This window comes from Carassius carassius, chromosome 13 (assembly GCF_963082965.1).
Source record: "Carassius carassius chromosome 13, fCarCar2.1, whole genome shotgun sequence".
NCBI lineage: Eukaryota > Metazoa > Chordata > Actinopteri > Cypriniformes > Cyprinidae > Carassius > Carassius carassius.
This window is the reverse complement of record NC_081767.1, coordinates 30,104,801-30,122,293: the sequence shown is the minus strand read 5'-3', so window position 1 is coordinate 30,122,293 and position 17,493 is coordinate 30,104,801. Positions and strand designations below refer to the sequence as shown.

The 17,493-nt window shown below is 37.1% G+C and overlaps 1 protein-coding gene across 1 annotated transcript in view; it reads right to left on the bottom strand.

Moving 5' to 3' along the window:
* The window catches only part of LOC132156312 (FERM domain-containing protein 4A-like), a 151,864-nt gene that overhangs the window by 122,269 nt on the left and 12,102 nt on the right, over positions 1 to 17,493 (bottom strand). The window lies entirely within an intron of this gene.

The window sequence follows — 17,493 nt, the reverse complement described above, 5'->3', positions numbered from 1 at the left end:
ATCAGCACAGGACTGCAGACACAAGGAGAATAAATAGGCAGACATATGAGGAGGGTAACGAAGACAGGTGGAACCAATTAAAACAATGATGAGGTAACAAGATGGGTGGGGTCAGACAATAGACAGGAGAGCACATGGCACCAACAAACACACAAGCCATGTGCTAAAAAAAACAAAGTGTCGTCTAGTGGCCAGCCAGGGCACACCAGCTAAAGACTGTGACAGAATCCCCCTCCTAGGGAGTGGATTCCAGACGCTTCACAGTCCGAAGCACAAAACAAGGGTCCAGGAAGGTGATGGAGAGGAGGCAGAACAGGGGGAGGGATGGTGGGCCAGGCCCGTGGAGTGGAGGAGGGCCTAGAGACAGTGGCAGAGCAAGCGACCAGGGTGGAGCCGGCAAAACAGGAGGCAAGGGCAGAGCCAGCAGCACAGGACACCGGAGCGGAGCCGAACACCACCACAGCCGAGCAGCTGGGCTCAAAGATCCCCACAGTAGGGCAGAAGACCACCACAGGCTCAAAGACCCCCACAGTGGAGGAGAAGACCACCATATGCAAGCAGGCAGGCTTGAGGACCACCTCAGTGGAGCTGATGGTGCAGGAGTGGGCTCTTGAGTGGACTCTAAAGGCCCCAGGACCAAAGAGGGCTCTGGAGTGGGCTTTGAAGGCTCATGGACTGGAGGGTGTTCATGAGTGGACTCTGAAGGCTTGCGGACTGGAGTGAGCTCTGGAGTGAACTCGGAGACTTAGGTTGGCTCCGTAGCAGGCTCTGAGATCTCCCTGACTGAAGCGGGCTCTGGAGCAGACTCTTAGGACTCATGGACTGGAGAAGACTCTAGAGTGGATTCTGAAGGCTTCTGGATTAGAGCGGATTCATGAGGGGACTCTGTGGGCTCCCAGACTGGAGCAGGCTCACCATTTGAATTTGAAGCGGCCCATGCACGCAGAACAGCCTTGAGGTGAAAGGCAAAGACGGCCTTCTTAAATATGGCAGCAGCAGTGAAATTGGGCAGCTTTGTGGCGACCTCTGAGATTACCGGAGTCAGGCCCTCCAGGACCACCAGACTTGAGCCCACCGGAGAAATGGCAGCTGTTCTGGCTGAGAGTAATGTTGGATCTGCTAACCTGGATGCCAGTCTCAAAAGCCTTTGGCCCCCCAAATGTAGAGGATCTGGACTGGCAGCCATCTTGTGAATAGGCTCAGGAACTGACTGTCTCTCCCTGTGGGCTAGAAAGTCCACAAATGACCCAAAAGACAGGAGCTCCATGCCAAACCTCATCCAAATTCAGCACAGGACTGCAGACACAAGGAGAATAAATAGTCAGACAAATGAGGAGGGTAATGGAGACAGGTGGAACCAACTGAAACAATGATGAGGTAACAAGATGGGTGTGGTCAGACAAATGACAGGAGAGCATGTGGCACCAACAAATACACAACAAGCCATGTGCTCACAAAAACACAGTGTCCTCTGGTGGACAGCCAGGGCACACCAACTAAAGACTGTGAAACTATATGACAGACTTGTTCTGCACTTTGCCCTTATTGGTACCTTTCTTTTCAAAGTGATTCAAGTGATTCAAAACCATCATGGCCATATGAGTTTGAAGTGTCTCAGCAGGTGGCGGGGTAAGCCAAGAGAGCATCACAGTACATGGAGTGGGTGGGGTATCGCGTTTTTTCAGTATGGTTTCAATATCGTCTTTACTAGAACTTTTTTTTATCAATTTAACATCTCCTTGCTGAATAAAAGTATTAATTTCTTCCAAAAATTATTAAATAAATAAAAATAGAACATACTGACCCCAAACTTTTCAAGGTTAGATTATATTTTTAGTAAATGCTGTTCTTTTTTTCTTTCTTTTTTTCTTTTTTTACACCTTATTAATCAAAGAACCCTGAAAAAAATATTTGGAAACCCTGTTTCCAAAAAATATTAAGCAGCGCAACTGTTTCCAGCACTGATAATAAACCAGCATAATAAAATGATTTCTGAAAGATCATGTGAGTCTTGTGAGTCTTATGGGTTTCATATGTGGAACATTATTTGCTATTTACACAGACAGCTTCAAATCAGTCACAAGGTTCCATTCAGCTTAGTATGCTCACTATATAGGGCAATAAGTCAACTCACTAGGTTTTTAGCACAGAGCTTCTGTCTTTCATTAACACAATCATTCTCAAATCCTAACACACACACACACACACGTACACACGCACTCACACTCACTCGATTCCTCTCATCTCCTGTCCCTTGAGCCTCAGCCCCGATTCTCAGATCTGAGAGATTTCCTTGCTGTCACAAGTCTGATCTCTCAGAATCAATTAAAATATTAACAGAAACGTTTGTAGCTTTACTGATAAATACATCTCTCTCTGCTACACATTTGGGACTTTTACTTCACTTCCCTTCACTTCATTCAAAAGTCACAGGCGCATTAATGAGTTACAAAAGCAATTTCTTTATTCCTTTGCAGTTTTCTCATGCACACACACATGACTTTATAGCTTTTAAAGATTCATGCATCATAGTCACCATAGCAACTGTCTCCAACTTGCATATACACTTCGAATTTCCACTTCCTATCACCACATCACAACATGCAATGATTTCCACTCTACAATGAAACAATAAAATGCCACTTGTTTTCTATCTGATGGTTCTGCAACTGGAGTTTATAATCTGTCATGTGTTGTTTTCTGTCAATTCAGAGGCTTTTCTCCACCATGACCTTTCAAAAGCCAATGCAGAAATCAATGAACTCTCCAGAGATCAAACTAATCTCTGTTCTTCACCAGTCAAAACACCTGTCATCACTCTTTTTACATGACTGAACCAACCAGTGCAGCATTTATATATCTGTGACTATACGCTGTGCATTTACAGTTTATAAAACAGTTAAAGAAATCATGACTACACGCGGTAAAGGCAAAATTTAGTTTTTTTCATTAGCCAAAACCAGACTGTATATCCATTATAACAAACTCAGTAGACAAAGGAAAACTATTTCTTATTTACTGAGCCAAATTACTGAGCCAAACAATTTGAACACAAATTCACTACAGCACATAGCATTTTGAACACCTAAGTTTTTTGTGGTGTCAACATTGAGTGGCAAACTCATCGATCCTCATGCTGACAGGAAGTGTTAAACTGCTCAAGGTACATCCCACTGGCAGCAAAACACACACACACGCTCCACACATACTGTACATCAGGAGAAAATAAGAAAATTCTGACCATAAATATTTCTTACCAGCCATATTTTTATATTAAAGAAATAAAATTATATACACACACACACATAGTGTATATATATATATATATATATATATATATATATATATATATATATATATATATATATATATATATATAATTAATTAAATAGTTATTTTTAAAATATAGAAGAATATGAAAGTAATTATCATTTCAAAATTTTTCAAAGACAAAGAATATTAGAAAATTAATAAAATAAGCATATAAGAATAAGAATATTTTTACATACTTTTTTCTTTACTTTTTCACTCATATAGAAATAAATGGCCTGTGTGTGTATGCATGTTACGAATAAACTTACATGGCTACTGTAAATAAGTTTTATTCACTTGCCAAAACCAATTTTTATTTGAGCTTGGCAAGAGTTCATTTTGGACCCTGCATAGAGGTGAAGCAGTCCATGCAGCCCCTCAGTGATTTGCTTAAAACACACAGAGCACCATAGGAAAGACACAAAAGATGAAGCACTACATCATCAGTGGTTGACATGGCAATAGAGGGTTGAACATTGTGTCTCTGGGTAAATATTAACTCTGATATCCAGACAGATCTAGGCTGAGGAACAAAGAGGAGTATCATTTTTTTCTAAGTAAAGATTATTATCTATATTAGGTATAGAAAATAATCACCCATTTAAAATAATCACATTCTGTAGCTTTGCAGCCTGAAATGAAGTTGGACAGTTTTTATTTTATCCAGCTGTGTTTACTCAGTGCAACTTATAACATCCAAGTGAAAGATAGAACACCAACATGTCAGGAAAAAAACAGAAATCAGGATCCCAACCCTTGTGTCAGTATTTTGTTGAACCACCTTTTAGTGCCTTCAGTTCAGTTGTGGACAGCAGTCTTCAAGTCATTCCACAGATTTTCAATGGGGTTCAAGTCTTGGCTCTGACTTGGGCCACGCAAGACATGCTTTTCCTCCTTAAACCACTCTGTGGTCAGTTTAGCTGTTAGCTGTGGGTCTTTGTCATGTTGGAAAGTAAGACTTCTTCACATTGACAACTTTCTGGCAGAGGGCAGCAGATTTTCTTAAGGAATTTGACAGTATTTTGCCCCATCCATTTTTCCTTCTATCCTGACAAGTGCTCCAGTCCCTGCTGCAGAGAAACACCCCTATAGCAGGATATTTCCACTTCCATGCTTTACTGGAGGAATGCTGTTATTTGGATGGTGAGCTGTATTGGATTTCCGACAGACATATCGTTTGGTGTTCAGGCCAAATAATTTCATCTGCCTCAGAATCTTCAAGGTGTGTTTTGGCAAAGCTCAGTCATGACTGCAAGTGGCCATTCTTGAGGAGTGGCTTTTTTTCTTGCAACCCTCCTATTCAAGACACATTTGTAGAGAATGTTTTGTGATGTTGTCACACGCACACAATGACCTCTTTGTCATAAAGTCCCACAACTGCTTCTTGGTCGCCTCTCTGACCAGTTTCCTCCTGACTCTTTCATCCAGTCTGGAGCGACGTCCTGATGCAGGGATGGTCTTCTTTGTACCAAATATCTTCCACTTCTTAATAATAGACTTCACTGTGCTTCTAGGCATTGATAAAGACTTTGAAATGTTTTTGTATCCATCTCCACAACTTTATCTGGAGATCTTTGACAGTGCCTTGTCACCCACAGTTCATTGTTTGCTTCAGTTGCAAGACCAAGGACAATAATGCTCCAGGAAAGCGGTTTTCATGCTGAGCTAATCAAAATGTGCACGGCAGATCACAGTCGAAATTCAAATGGCTTTTTGTGCGATTGAGAAGGTGATTAGCTACACCTGATTGAGTTTACAAGTCATTTTTAGGAGGGGAGTGATCTTTTTCCAACTCTGTGATCCTGTTTTTTCATTTTTTCTGACATGTTGGTGTTATATATTTTACTAGAGTAAACACAGCTGAGTAAAACAAAAATGGTGTCTGTCTTCATTTCAGGCTGCAAAGCAACAAAATGTGATCATTTTAAAGGGGGGGGGGTGATTATTTTCTATACCCACTGTACATATCGTTAGGATCTTCGCCCCTGGAAACAACAGAGAAACATGCTTCACAGTGGGAGAGCTCTGGACTAATGACTGTAATCATCAATTAGTCTCCATTAACATAACAAGCTAAAATTAACCAGTTAAGAATTAATCAGGCCAATAGCTTTAAAGAGCGTTTCCATCTCGACTGAAGGTCTCAATAGGAACTAAACTTCTTTATTAATTCATTGTGGATGCCAGTTTAGGTTATGGAAGCATATGGGTAGCAATATTCAATTTGGGATGGAATATGCAAAATGACAATGCAATATGTAAAATGGCAATGCATTTCTGTATTTACATTTACATTTTCCAATACATTTGTTTTTATCAAAGTTTTTACACCAGTTTTAATATGTAAAATGAATACTAATTTTAACGCTTTATAAGTTGCAAAATGTATTACATAAATGATTAGATATGTATAACATGTTCAAGCAAAATCTGTGGCAAAATTATCATTTAAATGCTATTTTTCTTAAATGCATTAACACTCACAGTCAAGACACTTACGATTGCATTTTCATTCAATGTCCCGCAATGAATGTAGCAAAATTCAATGTGCACATTGAAAATGCATTCCGAGCCGATCACGTCTCCGCCCCCTCGCGCCATGTCAATCACTGCGTGAACAAGGCGGGGCTTGCAGAAGGTCAGAGACTCAAATCTCAAGAAGAGGATTCAAGTGAAAGAACATGGACAAGACCGTTGGCCCATGTACATTTTGATTATTTGGGTTTATGGCTTCAATATTTCATTCGCACTTGTGGGCGGAGCTGAAACGCTGCTTTCATCTGATTGGTCGAATCGTTCCACCTTCAGCTTGGTCTTTTCATTCTTTCAGGCAGAATAAGAGTCAGTGCGAGTGAAGCACTGTGATGTCTGAAACCACCGCTCACTGTTAATTAGCATAATATTTGAATCAGATGATGCTGGCCACATAATTCGTGCTGCTGCGACTTGCAAGAGACCCCGTTAAATTATTTCTAGGTTATAGTATTGTATAAATATTGTCCCACTGATAAAAACAGTGCACATAGTTCTGTCTCCTTGGATAACAGTGAAGTGGAAATAAATATAGTTAAATTTATGAAATAAAATTAAATAGGGTTTTTTGGGAAGGTAAGTCTGGCCAGTTATACAGCAACACGAGTCAGACGAGTCTGAAGATCTGAGGTGAATTTGGTGAAACATTAAAGTTCTAGTCAGTGTCAATTACTCTCATAATAAATAATAATGTTACCCGTATTTTTCGGTATAAGTTGCATCAGTCCAAAAATACGTCATGATGAGGAAAAAAACATATATAAGTCGCATTTATTCAGAACCAAGAGAAAACATTACCGTCTACAGCCGCGAGAGGGCACTCTGGGGTAGGCTACAGGAGCACTGAGCAGCATAGACTATTTTACTATTTTTATTTCAGAAATGTAACTATATTAATTTTTACAATTATTTATTAATTGAGTCTCTGACCTTCTGCAAGCCCCGCCTTGACATGGTGGGAGTGATTGACATGGTGGGAGGGGGCGGACACGTGATCGGCTCGGAATGCATTTTCAATGTGGACATTGAATTTTGCTACATTCATTGCGGGACATTGAATGAAAATGCAATCATAAGTGTCTTGACTGTGAGTGTTAACGCATTTAAGAAAAATAGCATTTAAATGATAATTTTGCCACAGTTTTTGCTTGAACATGTTATACATATCTAATCATTTCTGTAATACATTTTCATTTTAATTTTGCAACTTATAAAGTGTTAAAATTTGTATTCAATTTACATATTTAAACTGGTGTATGAAATGGCAAATGAAAATTATGTAATTTTATTTTCATTTTCATTTTGCACCAAACGTTGCACAAATGTATTGGAAAATGTAAATGTAAATACAGAAATGCATTGTCATTTTACATATTGCATTGTCATTTTGCATATTACATCCCAAATTGAATATTGCTACCCATATGCTTCCATATTAGGTATGTTTGTAGGATTGGAGAAAGCTTAATTAATTAGCTCCCGCTGAGAGAATTCCTACAAATAAATCAGGAGATTTTTATTAATAACACTTTGAAAAGCAGAAAAAAATTAATAATAATGTTTTCATACCAGTGGTAGTTCATTTTAATTATATACCATTATAGTTTTAATATTTTTAGTTACTTTTTTCTTCAGATTATTTTAGTTTTTTTTTTTTTTTGCTTTTGTCATTTTATTGCTTTTTTATATAGTACTATTTAGGTTTCATTTATTATTATTTTATTTCAGTTGTAGTTTAAGTTCATTTTGTTTTTTTAATTTCACTTTGTTACAGCTTATTTCAGGGCAATATTTAAAATTTTCATTTCAAGTTTTTTTTTTATAAATAATTAATTCACTATTTTATTTCAGATCTATTTCAATTAACAAAAATGCTTTTAATAGTTTTAGTAGTAATAGTTTTGTTATAGCTCATTTACTTTAAGTACCATATTATTACTTTTGAAACAAAGTGTCAGCTTTAAATTGTTGTCATTTTTTAAAGAAATTCAAACAATAAATATATTTTTTTTTGGCTCTTTAATTTGTTAATATGAAAACCATATAAATACCATACATAAAAATGGTAATCATTTGTTACCATAGTATTGTCATCTAGTACCATGGTGCTAACACAAGGACACACTTCCAAAGACACAAGCAGCAGATGCAACATGAGCAACTCAGTCACCATGGCAACCGGAGACAACAATGAGCTGTGGTAGAATCGATGTATTAAAGTGATGATCAATGACGGGCACACGTCCCCATGCAATCAACAGCAGAGCTGTCATATTATCTGTCAGCAGTTACCCACCCTCAGGGCCGCACGCATGCGCGCGTGTGTGTGTGTTACTGATAACTGCACTGCTGCTGGATTGATTTGATGCTGATGCTGATATTTGGGCTTCAGGCTTGTTTGAAGAGCATTAACATGTCTGTTCCTGTCCCAACACACGCGTGGAGCACACATGTATGAACTAGCAAATCGATCATTATGAAGTTCAAGCTGAAATCCCTGCACAACTTTGGTCGTTCACTCATATCCCTGATGGCTGTGAGTAAATACACTACAGAGCTCTCACTCCCTCATCATTTTAATTTGAGCAGTGCATTTGTGAATCTTGAGTGCATTTGTAAATGTTGTTTGCATTTCTGAATTGTGTGTGTATTTCTGAATTTTGTGTGCATTTCTGAATTTTGTATGCATTTCTGAATCTTCTGTGCTTTTTAAATTTTGTGTGTGCATTTGTAAATTTTGTCCGCATTTGTGTATCCTGTGTTTGTATTTATGAATCATGTGTGTGCATGTATGAATCCTGTGTGTGCATATGTGAATGTAGTGTGTGCATTTATCTTTATTGAGACTCTTTTGGCTCCATACAAAGGTAATCTAAATGTAAAAGTAGCTCAGAGGAATAAGTTGTATCTTATGCCAAAGCCCAATTGTCAGTTCTTAATAAACCAATTAAAAAAGCATTTTTAATCAGTCATTAGCAATGTCACATTTCATTGCATTTAACATATTTTTTCACCGAAATGGACGGAATTCAAATGTAAGATAGGGATGGAGCCATCTGAATGTGCAAAGCAACATTGCAGCTTTATGTCCGGGTCAGCCACTCACTATATGGAAGAAAAACACTTTCAGTAGATTTAACAATTAGTAAGAGGATGATTCATTACATGGCCCTTGGTTTATCAATGCCATGTTGATAAAATTCGTTTTTGTTGCATTTTTACAAATTTATGCTACTGCATAACTCAAGCAATATCACAGCATGTTATATCAATAAAGGTGACGAAAATACCCAATAAAGCGGGTCCTGCATGCTGTGCTCTCTCTTTCTCTCCTTGTGTGTGTGGAGACCCTACAAACACTGGAGTATGAAGTCACTCGCTCCGCAGTCGCCTAGCAACTGTCGTCAAGGGCAACCCCTGCCTGGCTTTCCAGACAGCAAGCAGTGATGACTGCATCTGTGTTTCTTCTTTGCTTCTCTCTCTGATTTTTTTTTTTTTTTTTGTGGGGGTGGGAGACAGCAGGAAACAAGCTGGACAGCAAGGTCCGTCCATCATCTCTGATCTCCGTCTCTCTCCTGCCTCCAGTGCCAGGGCAAACACACACACACACAAACAAATACAAACACGCACAAACAAAAGATGGACAGCCAGCCAGTGTCTGCTCTGTGACGTCCATTCATTCAGCTAATGGCTAAACATTATTTTTCAGGCTATTCTTCCCCTTTCAAAAAAGGCTCACAATCTATCTCTGCTGCATCCGCGGTTAACATCATCACTACATTCACAACATTATTAAATGCAGTCTGATTTTTAATGCACATTGTACGTGGAAAAAGTGGTTCATGACACAGGAAAGGAATTGGTTGGCAAAAACAGCTGAATGCAAATAACAAAATTCAAATATATAATTGTGCATAATTAGAATGATAATTAGAATGATTACCTTTGTAAGGCTGTGATTCCAATAAAAATTCATATTTTTGCACAAATTACTCATTTGAGTATGCATTTAATTATGCATTTTTATTTTTGTCAAGCTTTTTGTCATGTCAATAATGCAGCACAGGATTTGGGCTTTTTGCAGCTTATGATCATATTAATACATTTAAACGTCTCATTTTAAGTTTTTGATAATTTGATCATTTTGATAACCTCCATATTTTTGCCCAAATTCATCCAGTTGTTTGATAGATTAGGTATTTACAAAAGTGTCCATTTTCCTAGTCACTCTTTTTTGTTGTGTCGTTAAGTACCAGAGGACTCAATTCCTCAGAACAGAAATCATTCCCTCCCATAACAGAGAGATTACTGTTATCCCCACAGAGTGAATATTGCAATTGATTTAAGGAGATAGAAGAGGACATAATGAAATATCACTCCCTTGATAGTCTCGCATTTCCAGACCAAACTAATCATTTTTATGGAGCCATTTCTTGTCCTTTGGAAAAGAGATCTCTTGCCATAATTTGAAGCAGTCACACTTTCCTTCACATCTGCACTGCCATCGTAAGTCAGTCCAGCAATACGAGGTCATTTAGCACTGCACAGGCCACAAGCATCTCAGGGCAGGAGAATGCATTACACACGCACCTTACACACCATTGACATGTCATTTATACACACATAGGCTCTAAGACAACTCCCTAGAGACTGTACATGTGTGTGTGTGTGTGTGTGTGTGTGTGTGTGTGTGTGCGTGTGTGTGTAGTGATGTATTGTTTCGAACAGAGGGAGATTTCTCTAGAGAAATGCAGCAGTCAGTGTCACACACACTAAACACTGAGAATAAGACAGCAGAATACAGAGGCTGAATTCAGATGTCTGTGAATAGATATTAATGTTGAAAAAACTAAATCTCCATATTACAATATATATGCAAATAAATTGAAAACGTGGCACATAGGTCTAAAGTATCCAAACTTCTTGGAAACAATGACAGATAAAATATCTATCATATCTCAATTGTTTCTACTAAATTGCAACAGAATTAAATAGAAATCAAGTGAATACTTATGCAAGGATTCCTGCCACTCAAAATATCCTGTATGTACAAATGTCTCTCAAATTAAATCTTACACTTTCATATGTCTCGAAATGGGCACAGACTGGTCAAAATTTGCTATGTTAGTTATAAATGAAGTAAATAAATGCTACCGGAAATATTACTAAGTATAAAACATATTCATAAATAATACTAAAATAATACTCTTTATAGTTTAATTCTCTTACTCAGTCTCATTTAGCTTCAGAGACAAAGTTGATGCAGAAACTCAACTGCATTTGAACTCCTGAAAAATAAAAAGGCAGCCACTGAGCATTAAATATTCCTCTAAACAGGTATGCAAATAGATTGGCAAATTAATTATTCATTATTTTACTATGTTTTAAGTATATTATGCAGCTCTGTATCATTGTATCACATTGAATATTGACTCCGAATAAAATAATCATTTTTAGGACTGTCTTAGAATGGTTGCATGCTGTAAAAATAAACTCTGTGTTAAATGAAAAATGGGTTTTGTTCATGTGTTTTTTTGGGGGGGATTTTTTCTTTTTTTTTGCACCTCTCCCCCAGGGTCTGTTTAGAGATGAAGTGACCTTAAAACATGAGCAGAAAACCAATCGGTTTGGCCCTTATGACCTTTCACCTTTGAGCTTGGGCAGAGGGATTAGGAATGATTTAAATCAAGCAGACAAATGGAAACACACACCCAAAACAAAACCATACACAAACGGGAACTTGAACGGTTTAAGTGCTACAAGCTGCAGCTTAATGATCTGTGATGGTCACATACTGTATATTCATTTTAGAGTTTCCACAATGTAGCGTGTTAAAACAACACACACTTACACTCTAAAGTCAAGACGTTACAAGAATGCATCATTAAGGAAAATGAGAAAAACCTGCGCATGAAGGCAGTTGGAAATGTCTCATGACACAAAAACAGATGTAATTAGCGTCACTTCTCGGTTTATCATAAGCATATCTCATCCAACACTCACATGTGCAGAGGTTTACACACATACTCCCACAGATAACCCACAATAAGTTGTCAAACAAGCATCTGGTCACACAATCAGTACAATCACCAAGGGACACACACACAAACACACACACACACACACAGCTCACACTCCTGAGGTCAATTTCTCATTTTAGCTGAGCAGGAAAAGACATGCTGCACAGAGGGAATGGAAGGCAACAGAGATGGTAACATCTGTTAGGATTGGGGAGCCATCTAGTGGCACTTGATTAATTAATTTGGTTCATTCTGAGGGTTATTCTGGGCTCAGTTCATTTGCATCAGTAATTGGATCTCCCCAACTGTTTTTCCTGATTGTCCAAATTTTAGATTAAAATGAATGGATTCAATAGCTTATGGCCACTAACCATAAACAAATTCATTTGCACTTCAATTTGCAAACACCAACTGCACAACAGAAGTACTACAAGCAAGGTTCAATTTAATCAGCAATAAGAATTATTACCTAATCAAAACTGCACTGAAAATAATTATTTACATAGTCCTTGATATTTATTTATTATAAAATATACTTAGAATGTATGTAATTTAAACATTATACTTCTTATATAAATAATAAATTAATACATTATTATAGTACATTAAAATTGAATGTGTGTATATACTGTATATATATATATATATACACACACACACACACATATATATATATACACACACATATACATATATATACATATATATATATATATATATATTATTTATAGAGAGAAATTTCTCATATTCAGATGTTTATCACATTTTCATGACATATTATACTATACATATACTATGATTTCAGATGCCTCCTAATAATCTGAATACTTTTTTATAGTCATTCTATAAACAAGTATTATGAATAGAATGGTGATAAGAGTGAAGCATCTCATCAGCTTTCTCAAGCTCAAAGGATGCATGTTTTAGCCTTTAGCTCCCTCTAGTGAAGAAACACATACCATGGCCCATATGCATCATGCAAAGCATGACAAAAACATTTTTACAAAGCATTTTCAGTCATATTCTGAATATCTCTAAAGGACATTAAAAGGATATTTTCAGTGATTAGGAGAATTATTTGCCATATTGTCGTGATTTTAAGCTAAGATTCCTCCATTGAGATTATGGGACCACAAGATGCCAAGTAAATCTGTTGCTATGGAGACAAAGGTGAAGCCCTCTTGTCCCTTCTACAGTCATACAGAAGAAAATGGTCATATATTTTTGGATGAACCATCACTTGAAAGCTCACAAGATGCTGTGATCATTCTCAAATCTGGCCAGATAATATGGATAATCAGGTTTTGCACAAACTTGTGGAGTTTAGCTCACGTAAAAAGGGACGTATTAAATATTCACATTCACATTCTGAAATTCATATACATTTTTCAGGTCAACTCTTTACTCAGACTGTTAACACAATCCATCAGAACAACATCTGACAACATGAGCCATGGTACTGCCTTCCCATTTTATATTCTGTAAATGACACTTCGGTCTGTCAGAAAACCTGAATTCTTTCCAGTGTTCTGACTGTCAGAAACGGGACTGTCAATCAGATTTTCAGAGTGAATCATAGACAGACCTGCTGTTGAAGCTATGTGTGTGTGTATGTTTTGACATTCACTTGCAGTGCTGCTTCATTAGGATGATGTCAGATTCAGCTCAGTTTGACTGACATGAAAGCCCCAGCAATAAATATGCATTCTTAAATACCACCCACTCCATGCAAACTCTCCTGAGTTACACGACAATTCATCCTACCCATATCCTGAAAATTCAAATTCCGTCAGATTACACCAAATGCTATATTTAAACAACGAGACATAAACAAGTGGAAATGTTAGGCATCAAATGCATCATGCATATCTAAATTATTCTTTGAAATCATCTCTTCTGCACTGTGTTATGCACAGATACAAAGGAAAAGCAGATGAAGAATGAACCATCTAATCTGGAATATGACATGTAGGTGGATAATTCAATTTGTAGCATTTCATTTGACGTATTAGGTTGTGTTCTCAGTATATACACCCAATTTAAACATAACATGATTTGGTCGGCTTTCCCTCGGCACAGCAGCGTGGGTTTCAGTCACTGACATCTGTTGGGTCTGTGAGGCAGATGGTTTCATGCACACACACAGTGGCATGGCACTCTCTCCACTAATGCAACTCCCCTAGAAGCAGAACCCACCAAAACGACCCTCCTCACCCACATGCCCCGGACAATGTCATAGCTATACTGTAAGAGCGATAGACTAAACAACACCAGCAAACAATTAGACAGTCGTTTTGTGTATTGCATACATTATGACATAGCAAATCAGATTCTTTTGGATCTTATTTTAGTCGTTTTAAACTGAGGAACTTTCCTATCGAATTCTGTTTATCTTATATACTGTTTACAGTTTTTTCTTCTTATAGCTTTTTCTCTGCTTATAGAAAACAGAAAAACATTATGCAACATATATTGGAATGTTATGTGAACATTTGTGGTCCGGATCGATTACGCTTCCTGTCAAAGGGCTCAGGCAAAATATGTTGGATATATTTTAGAGTGTGGGAGTTTCAAAAGTCTGTCTCTGAATATATCCTACTCACTCGCCCACCTCGAAGCCCCTTGGGTTTGTTTCTGTGTGTGTCTTCATGTGTAGGCAGCCTAGTGGGTGTCTGAAATAGACTGAGGCTGTTTACTGATTAAAATGAATTTTCCTTTCTGCTTTTTCTTTTCACATTTAAAGAGCCCACTTTACCAGCACGCACAGTCATACACAGACACATTGCATTTCCTCTCCATTGTCTGTGCATCTTTCTGTCAGGGTTGATTATGGGTTGTAAGAGAGTGAAAGGAGACCAGATGAACACAGAAAAAAAGACCTTCAGTGCCATATTGTATCTGTGCGTCTGTGTGTGTGTGTGTGTATCGCATGTCTTAGTGAAGATCATATCTCATTATACAGGTTTTAATTGGCCTCTCATGATCAGACTATCTCCGTGTGCCAGGCTCAAGTGATAACCTTGAGTACCACCATTAGTCAAGCATGAAACAGCCCACAAAGAAATGACAGACTCTCACAAATACACAACGAGACACAGAAATACCGTTACGATATAAATATGTATAGGATTAGCCATAGAAAAGCACACACAAACACCAGAAGTACTCCATTAATTCATGAGGCTCCAGTCATTCAGCATATGCCAAAAAAAAGGCCAGAGATACTCCCGCAGGATTTAACTAACCGGCTACAATCGGACTGTTTCCTTTCCACATGTCATCTAAAGAGAGCCTACACTGGCAGAAACAGCCATTATTACTAATAACTATCCTAATCATCCTATTTCTACTGATGGATCCTCTTAAAGGGACAGTTCACCCAAAAAGAGCAATTCTGTCACAATGTGTTCATCATGTCATTCAAAACCTGTGTTAATACATTCAAATAAATATCAAATGGAGAGAGAAAAATATAACATTAGAACGAAAAGCTGAGTGCTTCTCATTGTTTCTCATTCATTTTATTATAGGTGTATGAAAAATCTCCTAATAAGTGAAAACATTAAATAATATATGAAAGATATATAATATACAAATTTATATATATTTATAATATCTATTTTAATGTTTAAGCTATGAAAGATACCCTGTCTGTGTTATTTCAAAACGTAAAACTTACCAAAATCAGTGGCTGTCAATCTCTAAAAATAAAGTTATCCTTATTACTTATGCATTTTGTTTTATTCAGCTGTATTTAATCAGTGCAACTTATAACATCTAAGTGAATGATATACAGGGGCGTAGTTTATGGGGGGGATGGGGGGGAGATAACCCCCCCAATATTCAAATCCATCAGTTACAACCCCCCCCCCCCCAATATTTCAACATGAAAATCACAGTAGATCAAATGAAAAATATATTATGAAAAAATAGAATTCATTTATTTTGTAAAAATTATTTTGTTCCTAATCAAATATGAGTATGTCATAATAAATCCGACAAAAAATACTCCCCCTCCATTGAACCGATTGGTAACGCCCAACCAATGAGTCGCACTTTGACCAAAACAAGCGAGTGGTGTTTGAATGGGAGAGCACACGGTTAATGTTAACGCCAAAAATGAAGAGAAGCGCTGCACAGCGGACTATATTTAACTGCTGGTCAGAGAGGGATGCAAAAAAATAAAGCATGTACTGAGAATGAGGTATGAGAATATTGTGTAATAGTTAGTACACACCACATATATTTTAGCTAGCTAATCCATTGCAATGTATTTAGCTATAACTATCAGTATAACAAGTTACCAAAGCAGCTGTCTGTTTTGCTAGTATATTTTTCAATAGTGTCTGTAATTATCAACGACAAAAGTATTCACATCGGTTTTGTTTTCTTACTAAATTAATCTGACCTTTGAATGAATTGGATGAATTAACGATTTAAGTGGCTAACTCATTAAAACAGTGAAACACTGCCGCCTACTGGCGGTTTCAATACTTAATTTCTTTCTTTTGATAATCTCTACTATGTTAGAATTTTATGAATGATGATTATACACAAATTTCATAACGTTATGAGGTGTATAATCTCTTAACATGTTTTTATAACAGATTCGAGGTAAATATAGCTGCAGGGTAGAAAAGTCAGCAGAGGGAGAGGAGGAGCAGGTGATCAGGTAAAGAAGATGCCATTCAATCAATAAAATAAAATAAAATAGGAAACAGTATAGAAAAACAGCAGTTTTGTAAAGTTAGGCTATACATTAATGCCTTTAATGTTTTAAGATGTGTTTCCCTTTAGAAAAAAAATTAAAATGCATTAAGGTGGACTGTAAAAATCTTAAAATAAATGTCTAAATGTTGTCTCTTTCATATTTGTATATGTTGAATTTGTAATCAGTTAAAGCATGTTGCCAGATAGATAGATAGATAGATAGATAGATAGGAAGAAATAAATTATCCAATAACAATACACATAAAAAATTTTTTTTTAAATAACGGCAGCATACAACGTTCAACCCCCCCAATGTTCAAACCAAATCTACGCCCTTGATGATATAACACCAACATATTAGAAAAAAACTGAATCACTGAGTTAAAAAAAAAAAAAAATCACCTGCATGTGTCAGTATTTTGTTGAAACACCTTTTGCTTTAATTACAGCCTTGAGTCTGTTAGGATTTGTCTCTACTAACTTTGCCATAATAATAAGCCCTATAAATAAACTCCAGTCCTGTTCGGCTGATCTGATCTCAGTGTTCTCTCGGTCAGTGCTGTGAGTCATGGACATTAACCCCTTCTCTTCATTTCTGTCTCAGATACATTTTTCTCCTCTCTCTCGCTCTTTGTTACACACCCATGGGATAAGCAAAAGAGACAACAAAACATATGTTAGAAAATATGAGATAATCTTTTATAGTTCTATAGTTATGTATGAAAATGGACTTTGGTTAGTTTGTTAATATAAACATACAAATATGTTATACTCTAGGTGGCTTGTTGATAGTGAAACGGTGTTCCAAAGGCTCAGAAACGGTTATAACATCAAATGGTACTGAAATATTAATTTACATTGGATCAAAATCCACTGAGAGGAGACTTTGCTTCATTTTGGAAGCCACACACACACACAC